The sequence below is a fragment of the Citrus clementina genome, unplaced genomic scaffold, assembly GCF_000493195.1.
Source record: "Citrus clementina cultivar Clemenules unplaced genomic scaffold, Citrus_clementina_v1.0 scaffold_2, whole genome shotgun sequence".
In the NCBI taxonomy this organism is placed as follows: domain Eukaryota; kingdom Viridiplantae; phylum Streptophyta; class Magnoliopsida; order Sapindales; family Rutaceae; genus Citrus; species Citrus x clementina.
Genome location: NW_006262688.1, coordinates 18085540 through 18095570, shown reverse-complemented (window position 1 = coordinate 18095570; position 10031 = coordinate 18085540). Strand labels below are relative to the sequence as shown.

Here is a 10031-nt window from a genome sequence, read left to right as displayed (position 1 = left end):
GCTCAATCATAGAGTGAGTAACATTCTTGAAATTCTAGAATGCATCCTCCCATGGTTTGGGTTGAGAGTAGTTCTGGGTCTGATTGTATGGTCTAAATGGGGGCTGAGAGGCTTGAGGAACTTGAGGAATTTGTTGCATTGGTAGAGCTGGAGCTGCTGGTCCATTTTGTTGGAATCCTTGAGACCATGAAAAATTTGGGTGGTCTCTCCATCCAGGGTTATATGTGTTGGAGTATGGGTTGTAATTTGATGGTTTTCTCATTACACTTATGGCATTGACTTGATCAGAGTATGAGTCATGGTCATGTGGTTCTGTTGATTTAGCAGTCGATAACGATGCTATTTGTCAAGAGAGACCTTCAATTATCGCTTTGACTTATTTAATTTCTGAACTTGACTCGCCAATGTAAACCTCATTCACTCCCTTAATTCTTTTAGTGTTCCTGAGTGATCGACTCCGTTGTTGGGAATTATCTACTTGTCGCTGGAAGAATTCCCAAATCCTTGATGCACTTTTTGACATTAGCTCTCTTCCACTTGTTGCCATTAGTCATTCTTGCACATTCGGCAATAATTCTTCTAAAAAGTGTTGGCATTGGTGCCATTTCTCGTACCGATGATGTGGACACTTCAAGAGTAGCTCATTGAATCACTCCCATGTTTCGAAAATATGCTCGTCTTCTCTCTGGGTAAACTTTGAAATTTCTCTGCAAATAGCATTAGTTTTATGCACTGGGAAGTATTTATTTAAAAATTTAGTTACCATTTGTTCCCATGATGTAATGCTATTAGCATGTAAAGTATTTAACCATGAACGAGCTCTATCCTTTAAAGAAAATGGGAATAGTCTAAGTTTAACATCATCATCTGAAAAATTCTCATATTTAAAGGTTTGACAAACAACATGAAAATCATTCAGATGATTATATGGGTCCTCATTTTCTAAGCCATAGAATGTTAGGAGACAATTTAGCACACTAGGTTTTAACTCAAAACTCCTAACAGCTACATTTGGGTATCTTATGCATGATGTGCTCAAATTGGCTAAGGGACTAAAGTAGTACTTAAATGGCCTCTTCTGTGGTGGTGGTTGTTGTTGTTGCAAATCCATTTCTCTTTTATTTTTAACGTGTTTGTCTGTGCGCAGTATTTTTTCAAGTTCAAGATTTATAGGCTCAAGATTAGGTAATAATGACCTTCGACCATGCATGCAAAGAACACAAAAATAAATGGGAATAAAATTAATAAAAATAAACAAGAAGGAGAAATTACGGTATTAGCCTTATCACGCTGATAAAACCTTTCTATAAAAACACACTAAAAAATATGTGAAATAAATTAACTAAAAATAAATTAATAAGATAAATAAAAAAAATTACAAAGAAAAATAACTTGAAAATTAAATTACAGAACTTTAAAGAAGAGAAAAAGAAAAGAAATTCGTACCTCAAAATGTAGATTCACTTTTTTTTCTTTTTTTAAATAAGAAAAACAATTACAATAAAATAATTAAAAGAAATTATTCACAAAAATTAATTCTACGAATTAAAATAACTTACATCCCCGGCAACGGCACCAAAAACTTGTTGTGCAAATTTTATTGAACTCGCAAGTGCACAAATCTATTATAGAATAGATTAATCGTGACGAGTGTCGATCCCACAAGGAGGTGAATTTTAATTATATGTAGAATTACTTTTCTATGAGGGTGATTGGATTTGTAGTGAAAATGATTTGGAATATCCTAATATTTGAATTGAAATGGCAGAATTAAATTAAAGTGGAAACTATAATAATTGTAGTGCTTGGGTATCTGGATCCGTATCAACAAGCACCATGGGCTAAATATTCCTTATTAGTGTCAATTAAACCATGAGGGGGGAATCCAAAACTCATGAAACACACTCTAATCAATATGGTGCTAAGGGCTTATTGTGTCAAATAATAATAACCTTGTACTAGGGAGCCGGTGAAACCAGGGCGGTATCTAGACAAGATTATTATTATTTGTCGACGAGAAGTCCAAACATCCACAAAAACTAGAGGGGAAGAGAAAATAATTTTACCAAATAAAGCCCATGACACATGTTGAGACTTCACCTTCAACCCAAGCTTGAAAGAAAATTAGCTACTCATAATTAAACTAGGGGCAAAATAGAAATTTATTAAAATACGTAGAAAATACAAGATGGAGAAGGAATTACAAAAAATGGAGCCGAAAATTAGATTCAGAGATATCAAATTAGGGGGAAAGGTCCTATTTTTATGGATACATTGAGTAAATCATGGCCATTAGATTAAAAACAGTTTAGACGCTCAGGGTTGCGCCACGTCATCAGTCAACAGTACGCGGTTTGACCACACGGTTTGAACAGTGACACAATTTGACCACGCGGTTTGAACAGTCAACCAGTTTGAACAGTGACACAGTTTGGTTGAAAATAATCCTGTGTATATGCATGTACTGTACGCGTAATTTTTGGTCCACTAACATGCTGCCACCTCACCGATTAACAGTGCATAAGAATTTTCTCCAATAGAATTGTGACACCTCATCGATCAATGCCACATCATCGGTCAATGCCACATCATCGATTCGTCTATGTGAACAGTGTCATGAACAGTAATGTAGATAATACCGTACATGTGAATAGTACCGTACATGTGAACAGTGACATTTTTCCTTTTGTGCTCCTCCTAAGGTTTTCGACTGTCTTGAGTTCAAAAGTGATGTTCGTTTTACCGTTTGATTTATCGTTCATTGTGAAATGATCATGATACCCCTAAAATGCATAAAATACTTAATTAAAATAAAATACACATAGTTAAATTACAAGAGACTAAAATACATAAAAGTAGAAGTGTTAGTAAAACTTGAAGTGTAAAATGATGATTTTCTCCTTTATAAATATACATTTTCTAACACTCAACAATGGACATTGTTGAACACCCTAGATTAATGAACTTTTCATATGAATAATGGATGAGCTATATTATGGTAGCTTTCTTATATGCAAGCCCTATAGGAGATAAATCCAACATGAAACTTTAGAGTGTTTCTAGCTCAAGGAACATATCAGGGCACAAATTAAAAAAAAAAGTAGAAATCAACACCTAGTCAACTAGTTCACATACTTATCTCAAGGACACACAACTAATTAAGGAATAACTGAAGAAGACGAATTAAAGAAACCATCATTGACCCACAAGACACTTAAAAAACAAGTACATGTCAATAAAGCTCAATTTTAAGCACCAATTAAGGATAGAAAACTTAGAGCTCCGTCAGGTATGCAAAAGCGAGCATTATCAAATCATAGGTTTTATATACCACTAACGTTTGCTTGATAGAAAGATTTCTTGCTATTGACGGGTTAAAAAGGCATGAGTACAAATAACGTCCCTCATCTAAGAAAAGGCTAGTAGAGTGCACAGTAAATTATAAGTTCTATCTTAACTCTGCCATTACATTTTCTACACAGTAACATGCTAAACAAATAAGAGACCACATGAGAGATATTACAATAAGTATTTCATAATAAATGGATGGAACCCTCTAAGTAGATTAAATCTCAAAACCCTTATTTAGCAAAGTTACGTTCGAACATGACAAAAAGCGACATGTTAATTAACGCAATCCAACTATCTAAGCTCTAGTATGATTGAACTTCTTTATAAGTTATAATGAGATTGAAGCTTGAGAAATTGGTATGCCTACTACATAACTTGAAAGTTGTTTTGAGATATCTGTCTTTCTTGTGTTGTGACAAAATTATTTTGGACTCAAGATCAAGCTTATGAATGGATAACAGTCCCACATCCATTTTCCTTTTTAGTTTTTGATGTGAATCATGATCTTTTGAGAATAGTAAAATGTCATCAATGGTTGCATGAGAGTGATGTGGTCAGGGTAAACCAGACACTCCATATCTCTCTCTTATCTAAGAACTTAGACAATCCTACTAGACATGGACTCTCTTGGTCACTTGGTCTAAAGGATAGGATTCCGTCTCTTTTTCTCAGATCAAAGAAAGAGCAGGGTAATTTGCGTTCTGTTGTACAGGATCCTTAGTAGGGCAAGTGCAGAGCATACTTGCAGAAGACAAATATTGAACAAGGGTAAAAGTTCTAGACCTAAAGGAGTTTCTGAATTAAGAATAGAAAATGGAGTTTTAGTTATCCATAGAGTAGAACATATTGGAAAAGTTTTTTCTTAAAACCTCTTATCCTTTTTTATTCAAACAATCTCTTTATATAGAAGACTATGAGGAGTGATAGATACAAAGGCTGGAATAAGATAAATCCAGCTGTCATAACTTTTGTAAAAGCTAGACTTGGTGGTCGACAAAGCAAAAGGACAAACTTTGACAAAGCTAAAATACACACTTATTACAAAACGACAAGCAACTTTAAAAAGTTAAAGCAAAAGCTAAAAGCAAACACTCATTAAAGACACTCATTATTACAAGACGACAAATATCTTAAAGAGAGATTGAGGCGTCTTTAGATGATGATTCTGTCTCGTCAGGATCACGATCAGGGTCCTTGTCTTTTTTGAAGATTCGTTCTAGATGAGAACCTCCTGGAACACATGGCCAAGGGCAATATTGACCTTTTGGTGATGGAGGAGCTGGTTGAGGAAAGTGCTCAGGTTGAGAGGAAAATGGAAAATATGGGGAAGAAGATGATCCAGGGAATTCATATGGTGATGGTGATGGTGAAGGTACCGGGGTAAAATCTTTGTAAGGGTCTTGCGAATCTTGGAACAAGAAGTCAGTGTAGTCTGGCTTTTCTTCTTTTATGATGATTCCTCGGTTAGGAGGTTGAGAATGTAAGGATGGTGTGAGGATCATAAACATGTCATGTTTTGGTCTAAGAGATGTGTGGAGGATATCTGGTTGATCTGGAGGAATGTGGTTGAGTTCCATGAGGAAGTTCTTTAAAGAAGTCTTGATGTGGAAATCTTGGTCAAGACAAGCAATGTGAAGAATAGTGATCCATTCATAACTCTGATTCTGTGTCCAAAAATCTTTGGTTTGAGGGTGTTGGAAATATGGACGGTGGATAATAAAAACAGTAGTGAACTATTCTTCTTGGTCTGGAAATTCTAGAAGATGATGTGTGTCAGTAATCTGTAGTAGCTTCTTGCGCCACCATGGTAAGGGTGAAAACCATTCGAAAAGAGTCCAGGTAAGAGGTGGAAGACTCTGGATCATTGAGTTTGGTGAGAATGGGTAAAACTAGGAAAACCATTTTAGTGGCATACAGGATCGTAAGACACCATGTATACCAAAGTTCATCTTCGGTAATGTCTCTGTGAGGTGTGATTACTAATCTTGTAAGGAAAAGATGATCAGGATGAAAATTAGGGAAAAACGTAGGTTCTTTACTCATCATGTAGATGTTCATAAAAAACCTAAAGAGGAATTTTCTGGCGAAGTCTTGGATCTGGTGAGGTGATTGAAAGATCATGTTGAGTGGGAAAGACTTCTGGGTGAGGGCTGTTTTAGGGAGTGAACTAGCCATGGCAATAATCGAGAAGGAAATCTAAGAAGTGATACAGAAGAAATGAAGAGGTTTTGATTTTGGAAGTCTGGATAGTAAGTCTGGGATGAGGTTATGATCTCATTTTATATGCTGGACATGGTAATCATATCTTGAGAACCATTCTTTAAGTCGAAGTAAAGTTTTTTCTGGAACAACCTTCTGCTTGAAGTTCAAGATATTGGGAAAAGCTGAATTATCCAGTCGAATCAAGAACTTATGGCCAATCAAATGGAATTCAAATTTCTTTATACCATTTTTCACGGCTAAGATTTCTTTGTAGACTGTGTGATAATGCTTTTGTGCATGAGAGAATTGTCCACTTGCATAGGCAATAAAGTGCTCTTTTCCATTGCAGTCTTCAAGGAGAATGTCCCCCTATGATTTATCACTTGCATCTGTCTATAGAATCCTTTTTTCGTCTGTGATAAGCTTTAAAGGTGGCGGATTCTGGGCAATTTGCTTTAAGTGCTTTATAGCATCTGTGTGGATTTCTAACCAGGATGGTGGATTCTTTTTGAGAAGTGCAGACAACTTGCTTGTGTGGTGATTGGCATGTGGCAGGAAATCTCGGATGTAATTAATAATTCCAAGGAATTGTTGGACTTGTTTTTTTGTAAAGTTACTTTCGGGAAAATGAAGTAACTCTTGTGCAATATGGGGTCTAGGCTGGTAATGTCCGTCTTGGATTTTCATGCCAAAAAAGTCAATAGAGGTTGTCGCAATCGTGCTTTTCTTGTCAGAGATCATAATTCCATGTTCTTGAATGATCTGAAAAAACTATTGAATTAACTTGTGATGTTCATCATGAGTACCTGGAAAAAGAAGTAAATCGTCAATGTAAACAAGGGTATGGTGGAGAATGGGCTGAAAGATTATGGTTATGGCTTTTTGGAAGATAGAAGGGGCAGTTTTGAGGCCAAAGGGAAGGACGGTCCATTGATAATGGGCATTCGGGATGCAAAAAGCAGTTTTGTGTCTTTCAGAGGGATGGATGCCAAGTTGCCAAAATTTAGATTTCAAATCAAATTTTGAAAAGATGTGAGTATTCTTAAGGTGAATGAAGAGGGTGTGTCTGTTGGGTAAAAGGAACTTTTGGTCTTGGAGAAAATTGTTGAGTGGTTGATAATCAATGACTAGGCATTTTTTCCCACGAAGGATTTCAGACCTTTTTCAACATAAAAGGCTTAGCAAGCCCATTGGGAATTTGTGGGCTCAATAAGGCCTTGTTTGAGTAACTGGGCACATTCTTATTGGGCCAAGAGAAGGTCGTGTGGAGTTATGCATGTGTGGGTGGCTTTGGTTGGGTTACTGTCTTCATTTAGCTTAAAAGGTAAGGAGATAAAAAAATTCAGGTTTTTCCACAAATGTTTTGGATGGGTAAAAAAGCTATGATTTTCTGGACAAAATTTGAGGATTTGGTCTGTAATGGCCTGGTATGAGGGTGGTGGATTGGACAAGGAATAAATTTTAAGAATGCTGGTAAATGGCTTGATCATGGACTTGTAACGAAGACCAGAGGGGGTGATATGGACATTTTTTGCTTGATGTAGGATGTCAAAACCTACAAAGAGATCTTTGTTTGTAATGAAGAACCAATTAGCTTTAACCAAACAACACAATTAGGAAATAAATGGATTCCTATTGGATGTTTAGTAGCCAATGTAGTTATAAAGATCCTTCCATCAACTGCTTTGAAATGCTCTTCCTGTGTTTTCCAACATTCAGGAGGAAGGATAGCAGGATTGATCATGCTCCGCTGAAAACCAGTATCAAGGAAACCAATGGCTGTGATTGGTTTATGATATTTGGAAGAAATTATTTGAATCTTAACAGAAGGGATCAGAATAACAGGATCATGAATTAGGATGGATGGAGGTTGGACTGTATAGATAGGCTCAAAATCTAAATTGTCTGAATCACTGGAATTGATTGGTAGGGTAAAGACTGTGCGGTCATTGGGTTCTTCTTGTTCTGAAAACAAATGTTCAACCTGATCTTTGGATGAAGAAAACTCTGTTGTGGATTCCAAGTGTTGTATGAGCTTAATGGCCTTTTGAGGTTTCACAGGGCAGTCTTTTGCAAAGTGTCATTTCTTTTTACAGATGAAGCATATGCTTTTCTTGTGGCTAAGAACATTCTTGGAATGGGACTGTTTTCTTTTGAAGAATCGGAATTGTTTTGGACGTCACTTCCTGGATGAAGATGGGAACTTGGATCTTCTTAAATGAGACTTCTTATTAGGTGACCAATCACACTTTTTGGATCTTTGCATTTGATAGCCAAATAGGGTTTCTTGCAAGCAGATCAGAAAGGTTTTTTGTCCTTAATGAGCTCTTGGAAGAATTTCTTTTGTTCACATAGCTTATCGAGACATCCCATAGCGATCTGAAATATTTTTCCCAATAATAATGCATCAATGTTAAGCTTATGAGCTACTAACTGTCGATGAATTTCTGGTTGTAGCTCTTCTGGAAGGAAAGCCAGGAAAACATGTCTGAGTGTAGCATCATTGAATCCATTCAGCTTATAAGAAAGCAAAGACATTTGGTTGTAATGATAATGAAGATCTTTTGTGTTAAGAGAACAACACTTCATATTAAGATAATCCTTTCTGACTGCTTCAAAAGTCGCGCTGGGCTCTCTAATAAATTGATCATGAAGGAGTGCCAAAGCTTGAGAGACTTCCGGGATCTGAATGAATTGGAGCTGACTATATTGGCCTAAACTGTCAAACCAATCTCGAAGAGAACCAGTAAATCACGTACTAAATTCTCGCAGGATAGTTTGGGTTGTAGCACTAGAGACTAGCTTTTGGACATCAATCCAGGCAGACAACTCTTGTAATCTCTCTCTCTACTTTGTGAAAAGGATATCATCAAAAGTAAACCAGGGACCATTTGAAGGTTTGAGGACTTTTGGTTGTGGAGGAACAGAGTGAGAGGACTTGCCGGTTTCACGAGTAGTTTCTTGCTCATCATCACTGTCAACAACTTCAGTTGTAGGTTCAGTGGTCTTAGTGGGTTCAGTCATGAGAAGTTTAGAAATGTCTGCTAGATTTGAATCAGAAGTGTTTGAGTTAATATCAGAAGTGTCAGAGTCAATTGTGGATGAATCTGATTATGGAGAAGAAGCTTCAGTAAAAGAAGGCAAAGATGAGGGACGAGAAATCTGATGGGCAGAATATTGGTGCATGGGTGTCTTTTCTAAAAAAACTGGGAGTTGAATTGATGGTGAAGTAGTCACCGGCAAAGAGAGTAGTGATGGAGATTGTGATGGTTCAAATCTGGATGATTGAGGGTTTTGCTAGGGTATAGATTTTGGAAGTGGATTGGGTGTTTTCTTTTGTTTTGATGGGGGTTTTGAATGGAAAAGGGTATGAGTCATTCCAAAAAGTTTAGAAAGATCATACGTTCTTGAAGAAGTTGGTGGAAGGAAAGGGTGATAAGTAGGGTTAATGACAGGAAGTGGAGCAGAACTGGTGAAAAGAGAGGGTTGAACTTTTTCTGAATCAATTCTAGCAATTTCACCTTTCAGGGCTCTGATTTCAGCTTACTTTTGTTCAAAATCAAGACTATAGATTCTTTGAGTGAGCATGGTTCGAAGTTCAGAGTAAAGTTGAGTAACTCTGTTGTGAAGATTTAGATAGATCTAATTTAATTTGTCTGAGATGGTGTCAACCTTTTTTTCAACCTGGTTTGATTTGTGAGTGATGTGGTCTACCTTTTGATGTAAAGTAGTGATTGTTTGGTTTTGTGCAACAGCATTTTGGGTTTGCCAGTTTAAGACTGCTTCAAAAGAACGAGGTTCTTCTAAGTAGCCAGCAGGGTAATTGCGTAGGGGATAGAGGGTTTAGAAATGAAATTATTTTGTTGGTCAATGTGCTTTTCTAAGGGTGGAAACTGGGCTTGGTATTCTATAGATGTTGATGGAGAAAACATCATACAGGACTGAATGAGAGGAGCTGATTCATCTGGGGATTTACAAGACGATTGTGTCCTACAATTAAAGAAAGTAGGCTCATGTCTTTGGATCCAAGCAAGACCTTTGTGGTAAATGGGCAAAGGTGCTTGAGAATCATGCTCAGGTGGATCCTCTGGATGAGCAACATGGTATTTGCAAGCTGGATATATGATCATTTTGGACTTGCGCTTGCGTCTTTGAGGTTCATCATCTTCTTCAATGTCATCCCAACAAGGACAACCTTCATTACATTTGCCAGAGGCTGGGACATCCCAAAGGAAATGTCCATGAAGTTTGGCTAGGTATATGGGAGAACCTTGAGCAGTAAATGCTGAAATGGGTAGGTTTTCTTGTTTTGTGTGTACATAAGTGATCATTGAAGAATAAATGAAAGATAATCTTGGTGGCTCAGAAGAAGAGCTAGGTGGAGGCTTAAAGGTAAGACGATCATTCTTTATCTTCCCCAGTTACTTTGTCTTCTACTCTTTCCTTACCTAAATCTTGTACTAAGCAAACAACAAGTA

General features: G+C 36.9%; 1 non-coding gene across 1 annotated transcript; it reads left to right on the top strand.

The window, feature by feature from the left end:
* Positions 1-611: 611 nt before the first annotated feature.
* LOC112101324 lies at positions 612-713 on the top strand. The gene has a single exon (XR_002907450.1). It is a non-coding gene; the product is annotated as a small nucleolar RNA R71 (small nucleolar RNA).
* The last annotated feature ends 9318 nt before the right edge of the window (positions 714-10031 follow it).